This window comes from Talpa occidentalis, unplaced genomic scaffold (genome assembly GCF_014898055.3).
Source record: "Talpa occidentalis isolate TD23 unplaced genomic scaffold, MPIMG_talOcc4v2.1 talOcc4.7, whole genome shotgun sequence".
NCBI lineage: Eukaryota > Metazoa > Chordata > Mammalia > Eulipotyphla > Talpidae > Talpa > Talpa occidentalis.
The window spans coordinates 43578230-43603929 of NW_023605083.1; the positions used below are offsets into that span (position 1 = coordinate 43578230).

The 25700-nt window shown below is 38.0% G+C and overlaps 1 pseudogene; it reads right to left on the reverse strand.

Moving 5' to 3' along the window:
* Positions 1 to 18532, reverse strand: part of LOC119231395 (elongation factor 1-alpha 1-like) — a 42505-nt pseudogene extending 23973 nt beyond the window's left edge.
* Between the last annotated feature and the right edge of the window lie 7168 nt (positions 18533 to 25700).

Below are 25700 nucleotides of genomic sequence, written 5' to 3' on the forward strand. Positions count from 1 at the left end.
ATGCAGATTTAAAAATTTTAGGGTTATGTATATACATATGCATTTTATACACAATGTTGTTAAACTGGGTATAGGGGTGTGCTGCATGATAGGATCATTAAGACCATTTTGGATATGGTGAAATAGATTGGAAGTACTTTAATGTAAGTTTGGGTAGTAGAATGCAGTCGTTCATCAATCATTCACTTACTGCAGTGGGTGCTGTGATGGTGGTGTTGAGATTCCTCCCCCTTAGAACTGAGACTGTCAATTCCCCAGTTCCTCCAAGTATTAGCTGCTGATGGGTCACAGCTGAATGCTTCTTCAAGACTTGCTGTGACTGAAGTAACTGCCTCATTCCAAATTAATCTCAGCTCCTTCCTAGAGACCCTCTGTTGCAATGACTCATCTATTTGGAACTACAAGGCTGAGCTCTATTTATTCTCCATTGGGAACATCGCTGTTGGACCATCTTAGATAAATTTCATCTGATTCATGATTCAATTTATTCCTTTTATTTCTCTTTATTAGTGGAATACAATTAGAATAATAAATGAATGATACTCTCAAATGTTATGAATTTCTCTAACCATACTGTTCAACTCTCCCTTCGTGATTTAGTAATATACTTGCCTCTGATTGAAATATTTGAGTTTTTCACTGTGTATTTTAGCCAAATTGGCAGAGTATTTATAGAGTGATCTAGAATTTCTGTCATATGAAAATAATGGGAGGAACGTAGCAAAGACCCCAGGGACTTTCTTGAGTATTAGAAGGTCTTTCGTAGGATGATGCTATAGTTTTCAGTGTTTTACTGTAATGCATAATTAGAACAAGAGGTGGACTTCTGTAATCGTGTTTGCGTTCAATTTAAGGAAAATCATTCATAACATTCCAACAATGGAATTGCTGTGCTTTTAGGTAGTGAGTTTCCCTATTATCTTTTTCCTCAGCCGCAACTCTAAGCATTGACCCCAGGAGGTTGCTTCAACCATCTGGGTCACAGAATGAAGATGATACAGAGCAGAGCAGATGTGATGATCATGTTGCCAGAGTCAGAAAACTGTCTTTATGGTAAGCCACTGACATTTTGGGGTTATTTGTTATTACAGCACTACTGATAGCATCTTGAATGATACAAAAATATGTTAGTTTTGCAATAGCTAAGAGCTAAATAAGTCTTTTTGTGAACATGATAGTCATAATAATTATACTAACAGTTAACATAAACTGGTAATTTGTATGCACCAGGTCTTGTGTTCAGTACTCTCTTTTTCATAGCCATGTGATGGAATATGTATTATTAATATAATATAAATTTTGTTGATGAGAAAACTGAAGGGGACAGTTTAAGTAACTTGCTGACTTCCCACAATTAGTAAGAATTTGATCTTGGTCATAACTAAGTCCAGTATCCAGGCTCTCAAGTAGTTTGCCGAAGTCCTCTTCATTGCTTTTCATTGCCCCAATTTTCAAATTTTTATCTGTTAAATGAGGTTAGCAGCACCTATCTTTACATCTCTTTTCCTCCTCCTCTTGCTACTGTTTGAGGAGAGACCTGGACGTAGAAAAAAACTTTGTAGTTTCCTTTTTCTTCCCATGATAATGTAGGTAGACTAGAAACAGATCCTGGAAGATGGTTGGTTGTGGGAAATTTATACTAGTAAGTTTACCTTTGTTAGCTTTGTTTTACCTCTTCTGGCCATACACCATAGCAAGTATTCATATAATCTGATCAAACTTGGGCAGGCTGTTTTTATCTTTCATCAACCTCAGAATAGTTGTGGTACAATGAAAGACCTGATTGGAAGCTGCCCTCAGAGCTCAATTTAGAAAAGTGGCATGGTCTCAGTGATGTCAAGGAGTGTTGGGCCTAAAGAGACCAGAGAAACTTGTTTCTTTTATGGTCTGAATAAAAACATGAAGTTCACAGGGAGAGCACTCCAGAAAATCCAACAAACAACCTAATTTGGTTTGTTCATGAAACAGTGAGTGGATTGAAGGATGTCATAATAAGCCACAAATGGCCACATGCAATTGCTCATAGCTTTTGGATATCAGTTGTTTGAATATCAGTTGTTCTTTATGAAACAATCTGAAAAAGACGCCATACTTGGAATTTTTAAAAATCCTGGAAGAGAAATGAATCCACTATTTTTTTTTTTTTTTTTACTAGCAACCTTATGATCCCTCCAACCTCTGCTTATGAAGCTGGTCATTTCCTTGATTTTCCTTTGTAGAATTGCTGTGTGTTTATGGAGTTTGATATACTAGCAATATACTTGAATTGGTCCTTTCTAGAAGGATCTCATAGTAGTTTTATGATTAATTGCATTTACCTCAGAATTTTTGGAAGACAGTATTGTGAGATTGGATGGGAACTAAATAAAATTACCCACCTATGTGAAGGTTATCAAGTGTGGGTACATGTGTGTGTGTGTGTGTGAGTGTAAACGTGTGATGTGTTCCCAAGCATGTGTGTGGGAGTAGTGGGAGAAGAAGGTTGAGGGGAGGAGAGAGAATGAGGGAGGAGAGAAAAGTAACTGTGACATTCATTTATCCTTTTTTCATGGTTTCTATGACATCAGTATCCTCCCAAATAAATATTCATTCCAGTTCTTTGCAGAAATAACAGGGTCACAAACTGATGATAGTAAATAAGGGAAGAGGGTACTGAGGTTGAAGGAAGAAGTGGGTGAAGAATTTCCAGCTTTTTTTAGATAGTCATTCAGGTTGTGGTTGTTGTTCCATTTCTTTTTCCCTTTCTCTTCCTCTCCTTTATCTTCTTTTCAATTCTTTCTTTAAATTATGGTGAAATGTATATATATAATTTTCCATTGTAACCATTTTAAACATACAGTTTAGTGACTTTATGTACATTCACACCATCATTCATCTTCAGCATTTTTTTCTCCAAAATTAAAACTCTGTGCCAATTAAGTTACAATTCCCCATTTTCATTTCCCTCAGTCCCTGAAAACCACCAGACCATTGTACTTTATGAATTTGAAAAACCTTGGTACCTCATTTAAGTGGAACCATTTAAATTTATTCTTTTGCGATTGACTTATTTCACTTAGCTTAATGTTTTTAAGGTTTATCCATGTGTCAGAATTTCCTTCCTTTTTACAAACGGAATGACATTCCATCGTATGTCTATTCTACATTTGTTATCCATTCATCTGTTGATGGACACTTGGATTGCTTCCACCTATTGGCTATTGTGAGTGATAATGCCATGAATGTGAGTGTATAAATATCTTTGAGTTCTTTCAATTATTTTGGGTATATATCCTGAAGTAGAATTGCTGGGTACTGTTTTTAAATTTTTTAGAAACTACCATACCATATTTGCATTCCCACCAGATGTATACAAAATATCCTATTTTTCTACATTCTTGCCAACTTATGATAGCCATCTTAATGACTATAAGGTGATATTTCATTGTAGTTTTTATTTGTACTCCCCTGATAATTAATGATGTTGTGTATGTTTTCGTATGTTTATTGGCCATTTTTATATCTATTTTGCAGAAATGTCTATTCAAGACTTTGCCAGTTTTCAGATTGGTTTATTTGTTGTTGAATTGTAGAACTTGCTATATATTCTAGATATTGACCACTTATCAGATATGTGACTTGCACATATTTAATTCCATATTGTGGGTTTCCTATTCAGTCTGCTGATTGTATTTTTCATGAATAAAACTTTTGAATTTTTATGTAGCTCAATTAGCCTATTTTATTATCCTACTTTTTGGTTCATATTCAAAATTAATTGTCAAATCTAATGTCATGAAACTTTTCCCTTATGTTTTCTTCTAGGGGTTTGTAGTTTTAGATCTTATGTTTAGGTTTTTAATATATTTTGAATTAATTTTTGTACTATCTTTATTTTTTTTTAAATAATAAATTTTATTTTTATATTCCCCCATACAATTGCAAAAGCCCCATTCTGACCCCAATCCTTCCCTTCCCGCCCCCCACCCCCCAAAAAGTGTCTCTGGTTCATAGTTTTTTGTTGATATTGATTTTCACTTTCTTATATTCATTTTCCTGGTCCCTTATTTAAGTTTTCTAGATTCCTGCTATGAGTGAGACCATCCGGTATTTTTCTTTTTCTTTTTGGCTTATTTCACTGAGCATGATCCCTTCCAGCGCCATCCATGTTGCTGCAAATTGCATGTGTTTATCTTTTTTGAATGCTGAGTAATATTCCATGGTATATATGTACCACATCTTCTTGATCCAGTCATCTACTTTTGGGCATTTGGGTTGTTTCCAAAGCTTAGCTATTGTAAACAGTGCTGCTATAAACAAAGGGGTGCAGGTGTTCTTTGGAATTGATGTTTCTGTGTCCTTTGGGTAAATACCTAGGAGTGGAATTGCTGGATCATATGGAAGCTCTATGTTTAGTAGGTCCAGAAATCTCCACACAGCTCTCCATAGTGGTTGGACCAGTTTGCACTCCCACCAACAGTGCAGAAGAGTTCCTTTTTCTCCACACCCTCGCCAACATTTGTTGTTGCTAGTTTTTTTAATATGTGCCATTCTCACTGGTGTGAGATGGTATCTCATGGTAGTTTTGATTTGCATTTCCCTGATTACAAGTGATGTTGAACATTTTTTCATATGTCTGTTGGCCATTTGCATTTCCTCTTCAGAGAAGTTTCTTTTTAGCTCTTCTGCCCATTTTTTGACTGGATTATTTTCTTTGTTGTTGCTGAGTCTCATCAGCTCTTTGCAGATTTTTGTGATCAGTCCTTTATCATTAGTGTTGGGTGCAAAAATGTTCTCCCAGTTGGTGGGGTTTCTCTTTGTTTTTGTTATTGTCTCTTTTGCTGTGCAGAAGCTCTTTAATTTGATGTAGTCCCAGCTGTTTATCTTTGCCTTCACTATCACTGCTTTGGGTGATGTGTCTGTAAAGATGTCTTTGATGTGCAAATCCCGTAGTGTTTCGCCTATATTTCCTTCTATGTATTTTATGGTTTCAGGTCTTATGTCTAGTTCTTTAATCCATTTTGAGTTGATTTTTGTGTATGGTGTGAGGTAGTGGTCAAGCTTCATTCTTTTGCATGTAGCGACCCAGTTTTCCCAGCACCATTTATTGAACAAACTTTCTTTGCTCCAATGCATAGTCTTTGCTCCTTTGTCAAAGATTAGTTGACCATAAATCTGTGGATTTATTTCTGGATTTTCTATTCGATTCCATTGGTCTGTATGTCTGTTCTTGTTCCAATACCATGCAGTTTTGATGATTATGGCTTTGTAGTATAGTTTGAAGTCTGGGAGTGTGATGCCTCCATTTCCTTCTTTTTTTTTTTCAGTAGAGCTTTGGCTATTCGGGGTTTTTGGTGATTCCATATGAATTTCATCAATAATTGTTCTATTTCTTTGAAGAATGCCATTGAGATTTTGATTGGAATAGCATTGAATCTGTATATTGCATTTGGTAGGATGGCCATTTTAATAATGTTTATTCTTCCAATCCATGAGCAGGGGATGTCTTTCCATTTCTTTGTGTCTTCTTCTATTTCTTTTAACAGTGTTTTATAGTTTTCTTTGTATAGGTCCTTTACCTCTTTTGTTAGATTTATTCCCAAATATTTGATTTTTTTTGTTTCGATAATAAAAGGGATGGTTTTTTTGATTTCTTCTTCTTCAGATTTGTTGTTTGTGTATAGGAAGGCTACTGACTTTTGCGTGTTGATTTTGTATCCTGCCACTTTACTGAATTGATTGATGAGTTGAATTAGTTTTTCTGTGGAGATTTTGGGGTTCTCTGTGTATATTATCATATCATCTGCAAATAGTGATAGTTTGACTTCTTCTTTTCCTATTTGGATTCCTTGGATGTCTTTCTCTTGTCTTACTGCTCTGGCTAGGACTTCCAGTATTATATTGAAAAGCAGTGGTGAGAGTGGACATCCTTGTCTTGTTCCAGATCTTAATGGAATTGCTTTCAGCTTTTCACCATTGAGAATGATACTGGCTGTTGGCTTGTCATAGATGGCCTTTATGATGTTGAGGTATGTTCCTTGTATCCCAAGAATTTCAAGGGCTTTTATCATGAATGGGTGTTGCACTTTGTCGAAAGCTTTCTCAGCATCTATTGATATTATCATATGGTTTTTATATTTCTTTTTGCTGATGTGTTGGATAACGTTGATTGATTTTCGGATGTTAAACCATCTTGTGTCCCTGGAATGAATCCAACTTGGTCGTGGTGAATTATCTTATGGATACATTGTTGGATTCTGATAGCTAAAATTTTATTGAGGATTTTTGCATCAGTGTTCATTAGGGAGATTGGCCTGTAGTTTTCCTTTTTTGTGTTGTCCTTATTCGGTTTTGGTATTAGTGTAATATTGGCTTCATAGAACGTGTTTGGTATTGTCCCTTCCTTCTCAATTTTTTGGAAGAGTTTGTGAAGGATAGGCACTAATTCGTCTCTGAATGTTTGGTAGAATTCATTTGTAAATCCATCAGGTCCTGGGCTTTTGTTTTTGGGGAGGTTTTTGATTACCATTTCAATTTCGCTAGTTGTAATTGGTCTGTTTAGGTGTTCTATTTCTTCTTTATCTAGCTTTGGGTGATTGTAGAGTTGTAGGAATTTGTCCATCTCCTCTAGATTGTTGAACTTGTTTCCATATAACTGTTCATAGTAGTTACTGATTATTCTTTTGATTTCTGCTGTGTCCGTTGTGATTTCTCCTCTTTCATTTATGATCCTGTGTATTTGTGCTTTCTCCCTCTTTTCCTTTGTGAGCCTGGCTAGGGGTTTGTCTATTTTATTTATTTTTTCAAAGAACCAGCTCTTGGTTTCATTGATCTTTTGGATTGTTTTTTTAGTTTCAATTTCATTTATTTCTGCTTTGGTTTTTATTATTTCTTTTCTTCTACTGGTTTTGGGGTTTTTTTGTTGTTCTTTTTCTAGATCTTTGAGCTTCGAGATTAGGTTGTTTCTTTGAGTTCTTTGTTGTTTTTTGATGTGAGCTTCTATTGCTACATATTTTCCTCTTATTACTGCTTTTGCTGCATCCCATACATTTAGGATATTGGTGTCCTCCTTGTCATTCAATTCAAAGAATTTTTTAATTTCTTCTTTGATCTCCTCATTAGTCCAGTGGTCTTCCAGTAGTGTGGTTTTTTATCTCCATGAGGTAGGATAGTTCCTTGCCTTCTTTTTATGGTTTATTTCTAGTTTGATGCCTTCGTGGTCAGAAAAGATGGTTGGTATGATTTCAATCTTGGTGTATCTGTTGATGTTTGTCTTGTGCCCCAGTATGTGATCGATCCTGGAGAATGATCCGTGTGCGCTTGAGAAAAATGTGTACTCCGTTTTTTTTGGGTTTAGTGTTCTATAGATGTCTGTTAAGCCCAAATGCTCTAGGTCCTTATTTAGAGCTTTAGTTTCTTTACTTATTTTTTGTCTTGTTGATCTATCCATTGTTGATAGTGGTGTATTGAAGTCTCCCACTACGTATGTGTTTTCTCTAATGTCTGTTTTCAGAGAGGACAACAGTTGTCTGATATATTTTGGTGCTCTTTCGTTTGGTGAGTATATGTTAATGAGTGTTATTTCTTCTTGAAGTATTGTCCCCTTAATCATAATGTAGTGACCATTGGGGTCTCTTTTTATTTTTTTGAGTTTGAAGTCTGTTTTATCTGATATAAGTATAGCTGTTCCTGCTTTCTTTTTTGGCCCATTTGCTTGTAGGATTGTTTTCCATCCTTTGACTTTGAGCCTATTTTTATCTTTTGTAGCTAAATGTGTTTCCTGGAGACAGCAAAAGGTTGGGTTTTGTTTCTTAATCCAGGCTGCAACTCTGTGTCTTTTTATTGAAGAGTTTAGTCCATTTACATTTAGAGTTAATATTGATATGTTAGCATCTGTATTTGCCATTGTGTTTGTCTTTCCTTTGATTTTATTTATTTATTCTTTTAATAACTTTTTTTTTTTTTGGTCTTTTTTCGTTATTATTCGTCCCTCTGAGGTTCTGGCTTTAGGATTCCTTGTAGTATTTTTTGGAGTGGGGGTTTAGTCGTAATGAAATTCCGGAGTTTCTCTTTGTCTGGGAAGGTCCATATTCTTTCTTCATGGAGGAAAGAGAGCTTTGCGGGATAGAGTATTCTTGGTTGTCATCTGTTTTCTTGGAGTCTGTTGACTATGTCCCTCCACTCTCTCCTTGCCCGTAGTGTTTCTTCAGAGAAGTCTGATGTCAGCCTGATTGGTTTTCCTTTGAATGTTATCTGTTTCTTCCCTCTTGTCAGCTTCATTATTTTTTCCTTGTCCTGGATTCTTGGGAGCTTTACTATTATGTGTCTTGCTGTGTTTTTCCTTTCGTCGTGGAAGTTTGGTGTTCTTCTTGCTTCTTGTATATCAATTTTCAGCTCCTTCTTCGCATTTGGGAAGTTCTCTTCAATTATCTCCTGGAATATTTTCTCTGTTCCTACATCTCTCTCCTCTCCTTCTGGAATTCCTATAACTCTTATATTTCCTTTCCTCATGGAGTCAGATAGTTCCCGGAATCTTTCTTCATTCTTTTTCCTTCGTACTTCTCTTTCCTTTTCTGTTTTGGTTCTTTTTATTTCTGTGTCTTCAAGAGTACTTATTCGTTCTTCCTTTTCATCTATTCTGCTTTCATTGCTTTTCCCAGAGTTCTTTAGTTCCTCCATTAATTCTTTGATCTCCTGCATTTCTTTTACTTCCCTCTTTAGGGACTCAATTTCATTCTTCTGACCATTGTTTTCCCTCTTTAGGGACTCAATTTCCTTCTTCTGATCTATCACTTTTTTAATCATGGTAATTTTAAATTCTCTTTCTGGAAGGCTCAGAAGTTCTTCCAAGTTGCTGTCGTTGCAATCTGGGGAGTGGTTTTCTTTTTGTGGAGTGCTTCTTTCCTGAGGAGTTGTTAGGTTGCATGTGGTTCTTCTACTCCCTACTGTCTGTTTTCTAATTTGTCGTATGCGTTGGGACACTGTGTTGCTCGGACTGGCTGGCATCTTGGGTGAACTTCTCCGCTCCTCTCTGGCTCCTGCAGGAGCCATCTCTGGCTTCTGGGGGAGCTTTCTGATGGTTTTAGGCAGTTTTTACTGAAGAAATGTCCCTGTTCTATAATGGCGAAGCGGGATGCAGTCCCTGCGCCTCCGGTCTCAGGCACACTCTTCTGTGTGCCCGGTCTGCCCCGGACGTGCGTGCCTGCTCCCTCTGTGGGCTCAGACTGCTGGTCGGAAGGGGCCTGGCGTGGGCTAACTTCCCGGCTGGCCACTGGGTCCTCCAGAAGCCTTCTGCCCTTCTCAAGCAGTCTTAAGAAATTTCCTGTTCTATGGGGTGTTAGTGACTTTTTTTTTCCTGGTCGCTAGGTGGCGCCAGAGATCTCTCCTATTGTCCTTGGGGGGCTGTTTTTCGCCTCCCCCCACCCCGTGGGACAGGGAATAGAGCGGGAATGGTAGGGTAAGCCTCAACAGCTTTGGGGTGCTGTGTCTGCCTTGTGCCCCACCGTCGTGGAGAACCCACGCCCCGAGTTTTCGTGCCCCGGGTCTCAGTTCAAAGCCCTCAGTTCCAGGACGCGGGCTGTAGCCCAGTTCAGTGGCGCGGGAATGGCGCCTTTTGCACCGCTCCCGTGCCTGGGCGCCTGGTTCCTGCTCACTCAGGGAGGGACTTTCACCCCCGTGAGGGCCTCCGCGCGTCTCCCCGCAAGCCTAGGTCGCAGGCTCGGAGACCTGGGCAGCTGCGATCACGGTCCGTGTTTGCTTTTCAAGCGCGCCAAGCGCACCGCTTTTCCGCGCAGGCTTACCGGCAGCCCGGGCTGTGTGCGCGTCTCCCGGGGTCTTTGTTCTTCTCTAATGGCGCCCGGAGCCGTTTGCTCACCGCCGAGGCGGATCCTGCAGGGTTCGCCTCAGCTCCCGTTCACGGGGTGTGGTGGCTGCAATAGTTCCTTTCCACTCCCAGTCCTGCTTGCTGCGTCGTTTGTTCTTGTTGGCCGTTTTGGTTTGTTGTTTCCTCCTCTCTGCCGGTCGGAGAGTGCCGCCTCTGTGGGCGGGGGAGGGGAGCAGGGTTCTGCGCTTCCCTCCCTTCTAGTCCTCTTTTATGGCAACTTTCTTCTTCCAGCAGTTTGCTGGAGTCGTCCGTTTATCTTCCGTGTCCCACTTCTCACTGGGACCTGCCGCTTTTCCTCCCTATTAACTTTTTTTAATGGGAGGCCTTACTCGCAGCGTCTCCTCGCCGCCATGTTGCTCCGCCCCTCCTCTGTACTATCTTTAAAAAAAGATCTTTTTAAAAAAGAACCCTCCCCCCTTCCCACCACTACATTCTTACAGATGTCTAACTTTACATAAAACACCCAGAACTAGAAAGTTTATTTCTTGAAAAGGTGAGAGAGAAATTTAACTTGACAATCTAAAAGCAAAAAAGAAAAATATTTTCAAAATGAGAAGTAAAAGAGAAACAGTATTTGAATTTGGGAGATGGGATGACATGAAAATGCTCCTCTTTGTGATCCTATATCACCTTCCCACTTTTCATGAGACGAGACCCTCCGATGGACAAATGTTTCATCAAAAGATCAACTTGACTACTTCTTAGAGGATTATAAGCTATGATAAAAAACAGACAGGAGATCAAGAGGGTTTTTAACAGGGCAGAGGGTGAGGTACAATCCCATTCTTTTGCTTTAGAACAAGCGGATTTTTTTAGCTTCAATGTGTGTATAAATTACCTAAAGATCTTGTTGAAATGCAAATTCTGATTCATTCAGTGGTGGTGCTGGGGTTCTGATTTTGCTCTCTCTGTGTGAGTGTGTGTTTATGTGAGAATATCTGCAATTTTGCTTTGCTCTGCAGATGTGGAGATGCTGGTCCACAGACTTCACTTAGAGTAGTAAAGGTAGACTATGTGCTCTCAATGGTTATAATTGAGAACACATGCAAAAATTGGTGAGTGTGTAAGATGTGTGCACATGTATGTGCATGTGTAATGGAGAAAGAGAGACAAAGAGAGGAGACTGAGACAAAGTTGAACTTCTTTTAGGGATGTTTTAGTGTTTTAGTGAGAGAGAGATTGTAAATAAGAAAAGGACCAGAAGAATGGGAACATGGTAGCCATTGGGGAGTCATACCAGCACCCCAAACTGATGATTATGTTCATTTTTAGTGGACATCCTTACACACACACACACACACACACACACACACACACAGGAATACTACTCAACTATAAAAGAGAGGAACTCTTGCCATTTGTGACAACATAAAAGGAACTGGGGGATTTCATTAAGTGAAATAACTCAGAAGAATAAAGATAAAATCTGGTTTTTTTTTATTACCCTTTTTTGCCTAATTGCTGTAGCTAGGGCTTTTAGTACTATGTTAAATAGTAGTGGTGAGAGTAGATATCTTGTCTTGTATCAGGTCTCAGTGGAAAGGCTTCCAGTTGTTTTAGCATTGAGAATTATACTAGCTGTAGGTTTGTTATAGGTGACTTTTATTAAATAGAGGAATCCCAAATGGGAAGTATGAAGTTAAGCTATCATTATTTGCAAATGATATGATAAAATACATAGAGAACCCCAAAGATTCCATGAAAAAATTGAAATAATATACCAGTTCAGCAAAGTGGCGGCATACAAAATCAACAAACAAAAATCAGTTGCCTTCCTGTATACAAATAATGAACTAGAAGAAAAATTAAGAAAGCCTCCACATTTACAGTGTGTATGGTTTCACTTATTTGCGGAATCTAAAGAAACTAAACAAAGCATCAGACAAAGACAAACTGTAAGACTGACGCTTTAATGCAGACTGTAGATCTGAGACACTCAGGAAGGGGAGAGTAGCGAGCATGGGGAAAGGAAGGCACAATGGAGTGTGGTGGACTGTGGGCATTTTGGTGGTGGGAAAACTATGGTGACTGTACCTGAAGGGAGAAATCCTATATTATGAAATAATAAGCAAGGTTGTTTAAAAGCAAATTAAAATAAAAAAAGGTAAAGTCTGGGTGATTTCTCTTATATGCAGAATATAAAACAAAACAATGGAACAGACAAAAATAAATCAAAACAAACTCTTAAAATCTGCAGAAATGTAACTACAAGTAGAATAGGGTTTTGGCTAGTGAGTAAAAGGAAGAGGGCAATCAGTGAACTATGGTGGGGGAATATTGGTGGTGGGTATGGTGTGATAACATGCATCAGAATAGGTGTAAACCTATATCCCTAAATCATATACAGTGTCGTAAACCAATGTTATCTCAATTAAAAAATGAAACAATTTTTTAAAAAGTGTCCTGCCTTGTAGACTTCCTTTGGCCACCTGACCATGTTATGGCCAATGAGCTGTAAGCAGTGGGAGAGAAATCAACATCTACATTAAACTGTTTTTTTTAAAAAAAAATATTTATGCATACAAGAGCTGGAGTACAGGCCAGAGGTGTTGGTGGGTGGGCGGTGAGAGGATTCACCAGAGACAGAGTGGGGCACAGAACAGGCCGACTGACCGAAGTACACCGCTGAGGGGAGCAGAGGGTGAGTCAGGAGAGGTCTGCGCCATGTGGGTAGCTCCCTGGCCAGCCCGGAATCAAACTCGAGCTGCAGTGGCTGTGGATAGCTTTATAGGTTGCATCTTAACCACTAGGGAGGCCCCTACCATGTTTTGAAAGTCTGTGTTACTCACAGCCAAATCTAACATTGGCTGATACAAATCTGATTTTCATTACTTTTTAAATTATTAATTATTAACCCTGTATAATTAATTTACATTTGTGGGGCCTCTCCTTTTTTATCCAACTCAGTCATTTTAATGACTTGCATTAAACATTTATATAGAGTAGCAGACAAAAAAAGAAATAACACTTTGTATACATAATTTTTGCTATGTCATGGTCACTACAGTGGAAGTCCACTAACTTTGACTTTATGACTTACAGTCTGTGCATAATTGAATATTGAACTAGAGGAGTTTTAATTAGGGAAGGATATTGGATACTGGGATAATCAGGAGGTAACTGGAAAGTGGAAAAGGAGGGGAAAACGTAAGATTAGATAAAGACATGTCATGAAAATAGTTTATTCTTAGAGTTATTTAAAGAAAGAAGAGAAAGAAGAAAAGACGAAGCAGACATATTTGGCAATTCACATTGGGTTGCTGTTGGTTAGCAGGAAAAATGAAGTCTGAAGTAAGAGTCAGAGAGAAGGAAATTTCAAAGACAAAAATGCTTATGGAAAAGATGGATTCTAGCACAGTCATGTCTGTGCTAATTTGAATTAGGAATTTGACCGTTGGTATAGGAAAGCCTCTAGAAAACTTGTCACCTGCAGACTGTGTACAGGAGTCATCAATTATTTTATTTATTTATTTTTGCATTGTATTTTATTCAGCAGGTATATATAGTTTATTAGATTTCATGTAAGAACCATCAATTACTTAGTTTATGAATGAAGGGTAAAAAATGATGTCAAGCATTGGACCTTTTTATGTCTTTTTTTTTGGTGGAAATTTGATTGTAGAACCTTTTATTGTAGTAACCAGTGGAATGACTCACAGTGCAGTACAAAATTTGGCAATAGAATTTAGACCTCTTAGATATTTGAAGCTAAGTAACAAAACACACACAAAAACAAGGGGAGGAAGTTTGATTGTCTTGTAAATCTGGGTTGAGAGAAAACATTTCACATGATGGAGCTTTTGCTTAATTTAAGATCATGTATACGATACACACAGGTTCTCTTTCCATGTCCTAAGTCATGCAAAAATGATATTAAACATGTTATATGATGTGTCTGTATGGTATGTCTAGCTATTATCCATTCCACTCTGATTCCTTATTAACCAAACCTGCATTTTGTTTAGAGAGGTGAAGTGCCCTGCTCTACAGACTGAAACAACCTTGGTCTAAGTCATAGAGTTCCCTTTCATGCTTTCTTGATTTCACTTGTCCAGACACCTTTGTAGCCAAGGGGATGTGACTCAGTTCTGACCAATGATCTGTCAGTAGGAAGCCTGCAAGAGAGCATTTATGAGCTCTTTCCCTGTTAGGTAAAACCTCAAGGATTTGCAAGAGAAAATTTGTTTCTCTTACCCAATTTTTCCTGCTAAGCATGTTGGTGTGATGATATGTTGACTGGATTTGTATTGGCCAGCTTGTGATCTTCAGATGAAAATCAAGAAGATAAAAAGCTTATATTTGGAGGTTGATGGGGTTTATCTTTATAAAATGCCTGTTTTGCTTGGAGCCTGGGTTTTTGAAGATATTGTTGAGCTACTAGCTTATCCCATGATTGGTCACGAAAAGATGTAGTAGATTTGATGATACAGTGAGAAATAGAACATGGAAATAACTAACTGGGGCAGCAAGAATTTTCTTATGTTATAGTAGCATAGATCATTTATGCTGAGATCATCCTTTTCCAGAAAAATGGTGCTAAAGGCAGTAAGCAGAAAGTTTTGATCTCCCCTGGATTAATGGATTCCTCATATTTGTTAGCAGGTGGACTGAGGGGCATCCTGAGACCCCCAAACCTGCACAATCTAAATGGGTTCTGCCATCTGCTGCATAAAAACAAACATTCTTAGTGCATAAGACCTTCAATAGAAAAGAACTTTAATAGGATTAGTGTGCAATATAAAGAAAAGAAAGAATATAGTTTCCAAATGAAGCACCCAAAGTTACCCATCCCCTCATGGGTAAATGCTCCACCAAACAGGGTTGGCTCAACGTGGGGCTACTGAGGCCTGAAAGCTTGCCACAAGCTAAAGCACCTTCTGGTCGGGACCCATAGGAAAGGAGCAGAAGGGGCCAGGCAAGTCTGAAAGGAAAAGAGCAAAATCAGAATGCAAGTCAAGATAAAGTCTCCATTGTCAGCCTCACCACTGGTCTCACCCACCTCTCTGAAGTGTCTCCTTCCATGTTCCCAAGTCTCTGGTGCAAGTACCAAACCAAGAAGAAAGCTTGGATTTTTCTTCATATGTCTCTGTTCCACGTTCCTGCTCCAGGCCTTCTCCCCCAGCCTTCTGTCGCAGATCCTTTTAGGTTCCCATTGCTGCTCTGCTCTACCCTTCCTTAGGTAGGGCAGGGATCATGGAACCTCCCTTTCCATGGGTATTGCACTATTTCATGTTGAAACTACCCCATGTGAGTGGCATCAGAAAATCACCAACTGGTCTCTCTAAACTCATATATATATATATATATATTAATAGAATTAGCCTGTTTGATCTGGTGCTTATTGACATTGATATCCATCAAGAACACGAATGCATTATCTTTTGTCTTCTTCATGGCTGACATGAGGGCTGGAGGGAACTTGATGATGCATAGTGGTCAAGCTGATTACACCGAGGAGTGCTCTTCCTGGGATATTTTGGGTTGCCTTGAGAGTTACAGTGTCTTGGTCCTCCAACAGGTGGGTGACATGCAGATCTTCCTTTTCTTGTGGCAGTGGACACCTTTCAGCAGTGCTTTCTTGGCCTTCAAAGCTTTTGCTTTTGCTTTGGGAGGACCAGGGCCTTTGTTCTTTACTTTCGTCGTGAAAAGCTTATGCTCCAAATTTTGCTTGGAGGTAAGAAGGGATCCTTCTTTTTGTCTTGTCTCATATATGTATACACAGCAGTGTCACCATCAAACAAGGGGGTCACAGAGATGGGGTTTTAAATTTTCCTGGGAATCTTGGGGCAGTCAGTTTCTTTGATACTCTGTGTGGCTATTCTAACACCTATAATAAGCTTCTCCAGGGTGTGGTGGAAACTAGTAGGATCTTGAGGGAGATGGAGTGAACAAGGTAAAAACACATTGAGGGAAATTTTGATGAGGATGCTGTTAGATGTACAATGTAGAATAAAAAAAAGAATAACAAAAACCAAGATTGAACCCTGAGAGTGGGAGGCAATGAGAGAAAATGAGAGGTGGAATCTGTGAATCTTTATGCAGATGGGTACCTCACATAAATGTTGTTAAAAGATAATTTCACTCCAAATTTGTGAAAAAATATATTTTCTCATGCTTACCATTTACTTCTCCAAAATTGTTAATTTTGGTGAACCCAGCCTATTCTCAGAATTTTGGGATCATCTTTAACTTTTCACTCTGTTGCAACTCCTAGACCTGCTTGGAAACCTAATATGTCCTCATCCCTCTTTTGGTGCACTGCCTGGGATTCTTTACTATGTGGTTCTAAGTTCACACCTCATCATCTGCTTTCTGGTTTAAGCCAGACACTTTCAAACTAATTCATTTGTGAGCAGGATTTTGCCTCAATGATGTCTGGGGTCATAAAACTATATTAAAGCAAGTAATACTATAAATATCCTATAAATATTAACTTATTCAGTCCTCCAAATCATCCTGCTTGCAGAATAAGTGGTGGGGGCAGAGTCTAAACCCATGCTGGCTGGCTTCAGATCCATGCTCTTAACACACTGCTATGTCCTTTCTCCTTTTCTGAAATGCTATTTTTACAATGCTTCTTTCTTCAAAACTTATGACCTGTTTTAGAATTGATAGGTCAATTTTTAGCATTAATTTCAGAATCTTTGGTCTGACATAGAAAACTAACAAGTGACCTGACCCATCCATTCTTGCCCTCTCCTGTCACCCAACCCATCTCTCCCACAGATCTTCCTTAATGCTGGAGGCTGCAGTTTCCCTACAGTCCTAATTCTCTTCTCACAGGGCTCAGTCTGTGCTACCTTATAGTAATTTTTCCCTTCTCTCAATGCCTATAAACTTTGAAGGCTGTGTTAGGCAATGTAGCAATTGATTAAAGTCTGCTCAGTTCTTTTTAAAGCTCTGTCAAGGTCTAGTTCTTGTATGATGAACTAGATTTAAAAGATTTCTCAGACTTGAGTCAAATCTTCTAAATGAATCTAAAATTTCTATGCCTCAATTTTTCTTATTAAAACATTAAAAAGAATTCCTGAACTCTTGTCTAGTTCTGGAGTTCTTTCATGTTTCTGGATGGTTTAGAACATGAAGCAAAATGCAAAAAAAAAAAAAAAAAAAAAAAAAAAGAAAAAGAAAGAAAAAGGATGCTGCTCACTAATTATCTGTTGATTTAACTTGTTCTGAAGTCCTGCTGAAATAAAACAAAGAATAGAAATAGAATTTCTTTAGTATGATTAGGGATTTTGAAAGTAGAGGTAAAGGGTGGAAGGACAAAGAGAGAGAAAGAGAGAGAACAGAGAACAATAGCCAGGCTGAGAGCTACTCACATGTGCTGTAGCTTTTTACTCCTTTGGATATACCTACCTTTGTCATGATATTATTTTAATTAACCATATGATAGTAAACTACAGAAATCTGCCATACAAATTTAATACTGTATTAAAACAAAATGAATCCATTTTTTCCTTAGAGCTATCTGTTAAGCATTTTATATCTGAAATTAATTGTTGTTCAAGAGGGAAAATTTTACTAGTTTTTCTTTCTTTTTTTTGACTCAGAAAGTATTTTAGGTTAAAATTCCAAGGAAACTTACAGAGAAGAAAAAAATCTCACAACTCATGAATTATAAAGAAAAAAGGGGTTTTGTCCTTAAAAGAGTACCTTATGCAATTTGAAATGTAGTGAACTCTTAATTATCGTGGCAAAATAACTGCTGTAAGAAAAATTTTGGTCCAGTGTGATCCTCTGTTTACATGCAACGTAAATAATATGTGATCTGAATTAGTGACCAAATTCTTGAAAAGTCAATTTAAGTTTCTGAAATCTTACTATATATTCAGCAAATATTTGTTGTCCATCTCTTATGTGTCTCTACCCTAAACTTCCATAAAGTATTTTTGTCATTTGGAATTCTTGTTTCCTCGCTTCTATTTACCCTTTTGGTGGGAGCTGGACTGCAAACTTCTCTTTCAGCATTTGCTTTTCCTCCATCCTCTTCATCTGCAACTTTGCACCTTTTCACTGTCGGCACCAGAACATCTAAATGGCAGGAATGTGACTTGTCATTTTCAGACAGGGTTGAAATTATATGGCGGTGCTCCAACAAATTGAATTCAGTAAATATTAATTGAAGAAGCTACCTTTATCAGATCTCATGCAGCAAACTGTGGGACAGGCAAAGAAATAAAAACACTGTAATGTTTTCAAATCTCTTATCAATGATGAAGATATCAGGCCTGCCCACAAGGCACTGTAGTAGAAAACAGAGCAATGTGTGCCTTAACAATAGCCCAAAGAAAGACAAGAGGACAGTAAAGAAGCACAGATCTGGAAAATGATCCCTGAAGGGAGAGAATTGCAGGTTGATCTCTGAATAATGATGGGCTATTTATTCGCACTTGAGGTTGAAGGCAGGGAGGGGGATGTCACTCAGTGAAGACAGGCTTAGTAAATGTCTGGAAGGTGAGAAGCACACACCCCAAAAAACAAGTCTTGTTTTATAAAATTGCAAGATTCTTTTGATGGCCCAACACTATACTGACATTAGGATAGATGAAAGGCAGAACTCTTACTTTCGGCTCTTAAAGAGAGAAGGCTGCTTCCAAGGGCCACACAAAGGGTTGTGCCTGGGGACTGGGAAACAACAGCAAGCTGGAGCTCTAAGTGGCATTTCATGGATGTGTAGGGAGTGGGAGTGGATATGTTTTGTAGGCTTCCTGGGAATTGGAAAATTTGAATAAAAAATTACATGGCTCTGGAGCATAGATACCATTCCTAGTTGTTTAGTACTTGACCTGGGAATGTGGGAGCTTTATAATGGGTGCCACTTGGAGTGTATGTTTAGATGCCCTGGAGCATGGGAACCTGAGAAGGGAAGTGTTTGTTACGGGGCTTAGTAAATTGCCCATGAGGGGAAATTGAGAAGTTTTAGACATGACTTCCAAACTGCATAAAGATGCTTGTGAAATGTGTTAAGTGGTAAAATATTATGTGGAATTCTATAACCCTAAAGTATATTATTTGATCAAGGAAGACAGCAAATATTAAAGCAATAGTGTAACAAATTACAGATATTTTAGAATGGCTACTCTGTACTTAAGCAATAAGATAAAGTTGTGAGGAGAAAAAACTCAGATGAGAGTCTCAAAACTTCTCATTCCTGAATACAAAAATCATTGTATTTGTCAAATGGAAAAAATTGTTCACATACTTTTGGTGAAAATTCCTATTTGAAAATTACTGTGTTATAGTCCATTGCACATCCTATTTTCTAGATTAAGTTGTGAAATAGTAATTAGGTTTCACAAAGGCATAAAGGAGTTTTGGAAAGTCTGGAAATTATTGATTCATGTTAATATTTATTCAAAGGAATTAAGTGCAAATTTCAGTCAACTAGCAGTGGGTAATGGTGCACTATTCAGACCCACCCACTCAGGACCAACATATGCTCAACATCCCCTCAACTGCTCGAGTGTTGGCTTGGATAACTCACAGTTGAATCCCTCCCACAGATTTGTCCTTGACCTAGAGGAGTTACTTACCCAAGGTTGATTCCCTGCCCAGAGATAGTTCCTCTCCAATAGGTGGTTGATGCAAGGATACAAAGACCTATTCACCCTGCCTCATTAGGGAATGGGATAGTTAATTTTATGTGCCAACTTGACTGAGCCATAGGGTGTTCTGACATCTGGTTAAAATTTTTTCCTGGTTATGTCTGTAAGGGTGTTTCTGGAGGAGATTAGCATTTGAGTTGGTAGACTGATTTCCCTCATTGTAGGTGTCATCTAATTGATTAGAGACTGAATAGAAGGGAAGGCAGAGGAAGGAAGAATTCTGCTGATCTGTAACATCAATCTTGTTCTTGGTCTAGGACCTAATATCATCAGTTCTCCTAGTTCTTGTGTCTTTGGACTTAGTCCAGAACTATATCACCAGCTTTCCTGGGCCTCTGGCTTGCCGATAGCCGATTGAGATAGATTATCAGCCTTTATAATCATGTAAACTAATTCTTCTTATAGTAAATCAGTCTCTTTTTCTCTTCCCCAACCCTCCTCTCCATTTCTCTCTCCCTCACCCCCTTCTCCTACTGGTGGTAGAAAATACACATGCATACATATTTCTTTTGCTGGAGAATCATGATTAATACAAGGCACAACTCTAAAGGACCAGCCTAGTTCTAGTCCTTCAAACAAAATGGCTCAAATCTGTTCATTTCATCTTCTCCCTCTGCTCCTTTCAGCTCTTCTCCCTATGCTCAATCCTGCTTCCTTTACTCTTCTATGGTCTAAACTCCCAAGAGCTCTCCTAATAAAACCCCATGCTCAGATCTCTATCACACAGTCTGTTTCATGGGGAATCCAATTATGGCAACATGTATCTACAGATGACTAAGCAATTCCAGAAAGAATATATACATTATTCTGTAGGGTTCCAAACTTTTATTTCAAATTGAAAGGGGTTGTGAAAGAAAGTAAATGCATAGGTTTTTCAAAAATTTTATCTATCCATTAAAAAAATGCACAATGTTATTGATTATTTGATTTATTTCAGACTATAGAAAAGGAGCTAAAACCTCCTGATTATTTGTACATTGCTAGTATGACTTTAATACTAAAAGTTGATCAATATGTCATAAAAAGAAGAAACTATACTTCTCTATTTAAATATAGACATATAAATTTTGTATAGCATATAACAATTGATTCCAGTGTGTGATGACAACAGTATAATGTGACCTAGTTGAGTTTATTCTAAGACCATAAGAAAAGTTCAATATTAGGAAATCTATCAATGCAATTTATTACATCAACAAATTATGAAGTAAGTCAATGATTATTCAATAGATGCCTAAAAGGCATCATAAAATTCAACAGTCATTCCTAATAAAAATTCCAAGTAATTTAAAAATAAAGGACACCATTTAAATGTGATAGGTTCTTATTACCAAAACCCAAAACAACCATTAAAATAAACCTTGAAATGCTGAAACTATTTCCATTAAAAAATAGAGCTGATTTCTAGTTAAATATAGTATGTAGTAGAATTGATCGCCCCTTTCTTTCTACCCTCGCTAGTCTATGACACACCCTAACACAGTGATTACAAGGATGTATTTAAGCATCCTCTTTCTTCCATTAGATTGAGATCTTCTAGAGACAGTTTTAGGTCTTGCAAGTTTTTGTATCCTTTGTCTCTGACAGTTTCCAGCACAAGAGATTTCTTGACACCATAGGCAATTGAATGAACATAATATTGGTATTTTGTACTCTATGAAAAACCATTTTCTCTTCCCCTCAAGAGAATTATGTCAGTTTGATTTAGCTATGAGATGGTGACCATACTATGATCTTAAGTTGAAAAGCTGCTTTTCAAAAAGTCCAAACAAAGAATTATATCTGAATGAGGAGCAGAGACAAGTAAGTCCATTTTCATTTTTTATGATGTTATCTTTCCTTGAGATTTTTAAAATCTCACAAAGTTTCATCATGGTCACTTTGGAAACTACTTTCATGGTTGTTCTGGGGTTTATTCATCATATTTAGAAATTGAGCTGTGAACTACTTTGAAATGCAGTAGTACAAGTCACTTAGCTTAAGTTTATATGCCTTTAAAACCATAACAAGATTAAAAACAAACAAATGAAAAACCCAGAACTACTAGAGAAATGCTACTCTAAAGGGAATTTTAGTTTCACATGCTTCCCAGCTTCTAAAACCACATTTTCTTTTCATATATATATTTTTGCAAAATCACTATTTAAACCTGAGGAATCTGCAAACTTAACTTCAGTTAGTGTTAATAGGCCAGGTTCTTGTGTCTGTTCTTGCTATCACCTATTTAGAAGTTAATGCCTCCTGCTCCTATGTTTTTCTCTCAAGAGGTAATACATTTATTACCTCGAGATGGAAAATGGAGTTTGGATATTTACTATCCTACTCTGGAAAGGAGTTACTCTACTCATTTATTTAATTAGCAAGTGCTTATGAAGCTCATAAGCTAGAGTGGATACAGAGTGAAGACAGGGCATAGAGCTCACAAAAGAGTTTTTAGTATGGCACTATTCTCCTTGTCCCCTTTCTCCTGGTTATGTTTTATTTCTCACGGGTGTCCTTTGGAGGTAACAAGGAATTAAAAAACCATGTTCCTACATGCAAAGAATCTAATTACTCTAAATGGCAACTTAGAGAATTAAGCAATAAACACTTTCTTTTCCTTCTTCCTTTCTTCATCTGTCTACCTACCTACCTACCAATTCTGTTCTTTCCATCTACCTACCTATGCATTTATGTATGTATGTATGTATGTATGTATGTATGTATGTATGTATGTATCACCTATCTATCTACCATCTATCTCTGTATCTATATAGCTATAATCTATCTATCTGGCTATCATCTATCCATCCATTTTTAGTCTGCCTAGCACTAACCTCATCACATTTCTTCTGGACATAGCACCCTGATTTTTCCTGGGGAATCATCCTCCTTTCATGACCAGCCCATGTGGTTGAATGAGGTTCAGCTTTAGGACAGGATGTGGGATAAGGGTGTGGCTAGTGAGAGGAATTCCTGGGGTTTCAGCTGCAATTACCAGGAAAAGACACTCATCTGTGGTTGCCAAATTGGTAGAGTTAATCGTGGCACTATTGGTGACCATCTTATCACAACTGAGGAGTAGATGAAAATGAAGCTTTACATGGAGGAAAAGGATGGAGGAAGATGTGTTTTTTAATGAGGCCATTTCCATACTTGAATTAAAACAAGTCTTGATGCTAGAACTTTTCCTTTATAAAAGTAAATATAGTCTCTTAAATTAGTTTGAGGAGGGTTTCTCTCATCTACAACTAAAATGCGTATTATATGTGTACCTACTGCAATCCAAGGGAATTATACGATTTATTGGAAAGTGATAGGTGAATGGTTTCCCAAAGGAAGTTAGGCTAAAAGGGAAAGTAGAATATTTTCAGTAAAGGAAATGACATGTTGGAAAACTGAGGGTTAATCAAGAGAAGGATTGCATCTGTCTTGAAGAACTGAAAGCTGTTCCCTTTGATTGGCTCACAGAGTGCAAGCAGAGTCAGAGGTGAAAGAGCACAGAGACCTGACTGTAGAGGTTATTCAGAATCAGGCAATGTTGAACTTTACCTACCAGGCAAGGGGAGGGGTCTTCAGTGGGGCCATGGTAAGCTCCAAATTCTATCTTAGAAATATCTCTCTGACAGCTTGTCAAAAATTGGTTGAAGAGGACAAAACTAGGACATCAATTCGGGTGTCATGTTGGTGGCTATAAAGAGCTATAAAGAGCTAAAGAGATTAGAAAGTTAGAATCCAGAGGCTTTGGAGACTGACTAGGGAGTGATAGGGGAAGGAGGAGTCAAAGAATATGCTGAGATTTCTGATTTGGGCACTGGCTGACAGTGGTCTTAAGAGAAAACATTGCAGGAAGAAAAGTTTTGGGAGAACAGTAATAGCGTTGCAGAATTTGGGTATATGTTTGGCATATCTGAGGGTAAATGTGGAATATTCTTGTTTCTATGTTAGAAAGGTGAGTTGTGCTGGGAGATGTGGATATAATTGAAGCTGTGATTATAGATGAGATATTTTGGGGTCAATGTGCTAGACAAGAGGATCTTTGGGGCAGGATCCTAAGAAACACCAACATTTAGGAGAAGAGCAGGGAAGAAATGACCACAAATGGAGTCTAGAAAAAAATTAATCAGAAGAATAGAAGACAAGTCAGGGAAATATGGCACCTCAGTGGCCAGGGTTAGGGAATATGTCAAGAAAAAGGTGGTGATCCTATGTTTATAACAGCACTGTTTACAATAGCTAAGCTTTGGAAACAACCCAAATGCCCAAAATAGATGACTGGATCAAGAAGACGTGGTACATATACACTATGGAATATTACTCAGCATTCAAAAAAGATAAACACATGCAATTTGCAGCAACATGGATGGCACTGGAAGGGATCATGCTCAGCGAAATAAGCCAGAAAGAAAAAGAAAAATACCGGATGGTCTCACTCATAGCAGGAATCTAGAAAACTTAAATAAGGGACCAGGAAAAAGAATTACTATAAGAAAGTAAAAATCAAAATCAACAAACAACTATGAACCAGAGACACTCTATGGGGGGTGGGGGGCGGGGAGGGGAGGGATTGGGGTCAAAATAAGGGGGTCGCAATTGTATGGGGAATATAAAAATAAAATTCATAATTATAAAAAAAACCCAAAAAACAAAAAACAAAGGAATGAAAAATTGGCTCCAAAACAACAGGTTAAGAATGCATGAGGAAAAAACATGTATGTGACTTGCTTAAAGCTGTTTTCCTCATAAATTAAAAATCTTTTCCAATAAAAAAAAAAAGAAAAAGGTGGTGATGAGTTGAAAGTGTGGCTTAGGGTAGAAAACTGGTTATAAATGATGGAAAGTTATAGTTACTGCTTGCTTTCAAAGATTATAGTTACTGCTTGCTTTAAAACTTATTATGGAGAGAAATGGACATCTTGGGGGAAAAATAAATTTTGATAAACAATTGATACTATGAACCCCTATCCCAGGACTCCGCAAGAAGGAAAAATTGATCTTTAGGCCTGAAGGAGAATTTAGAGGTTTTAGAGGACCTCTGGAAGGAGAGGATGGAAAAGGAGATAGAAGAGAAAGAACCAGAGTGATAGCAGTGTGATGAGGCACTTCCATGGACCCTTATATAAATGCCATGAAATTTAATAATTGTGTGTTTGATTGAAGGAGTTATTATAATAATATGAAGCTGAAAGAAGGACTAAACTTTACTTTGGAAAAGATGTGATAAAGAACAGAGAGAGCAGGTGAGAAAACTGAAGCCCAGGATTCAGAGGCAGCCTGGGGACCTCAGTGGCAGAGTCAGGTGGAGGTGAGGCTGGATCATCTAGGTGCAAGTCTGCACCTCCCACTTACTAGTTGTGGGACTGCTGTGAGCCTCAGTCTCCTTATTTGCAAACTCCTGGGTTTATTTTACTTCCTAACTCATGGGCATGTTATCAGAATTAAATGAATAACTACTTGAGCCTGGAACATGATAGTTTCTTAATAGACACTGGCTGTTTTCACAAAGCCCTTAGGAAGGACTTTTGGCTTCCACAGACAATGAAATTAGGGAAGATTAAGGCAATTTCCTCCAATGGTGAAGGTCAAGAGAAGTTACCAAATGGGGCTTGCATTATTTAAGAGAAGGATTGAACATTGTCTATGGATGGCATTTAGCCACAGGATGGTGTTGCTGATCCCAGAGAGAGCAGTTTGAATGAATTAGAGAGGACTGAAGTCTAATGGCAGGATATTCATTCAGAAGTGAGTAGGCAGTAGCTATTTTTAAATTACATATATATATTTATAGATAATTTACATCATTGTTCATTTTTGTACAATGTTTGTTTTCTCCTCTCAGGTGTATTCCCCATAGAATTCCCACCAACTCATCCGTGCACCACCACCATAGTCCCTTGTGCTCATCTTTCCCCTGTGTTGACCCCTCTCCCTCCCCGTCCCTGCAGAATGTCTCTGATTTATAGTGGGCAGTAGCTATTTTTAAAGAATAGCTAGAAAAGGGAGAGGGAGAGACTGGAGAAGACCAAGGGAGGGAGGATTGGCTTATAACAGGAGAAATTTGGGTGTGTTCCTATGTTGGTGGGATGGAACCTTATTTCAGAATCGCAGAGGCTATCTCTCAACTCACCCACATTAGTGTAATGGTCTCCTAATAAAAGTAATACATTGATATACAAATTTTGCCTTCTTTATGTTTCTACTGTCATTTGAATTTAAAAAACACAGTCAAGACATTAAAAAGTAGTCTGTTA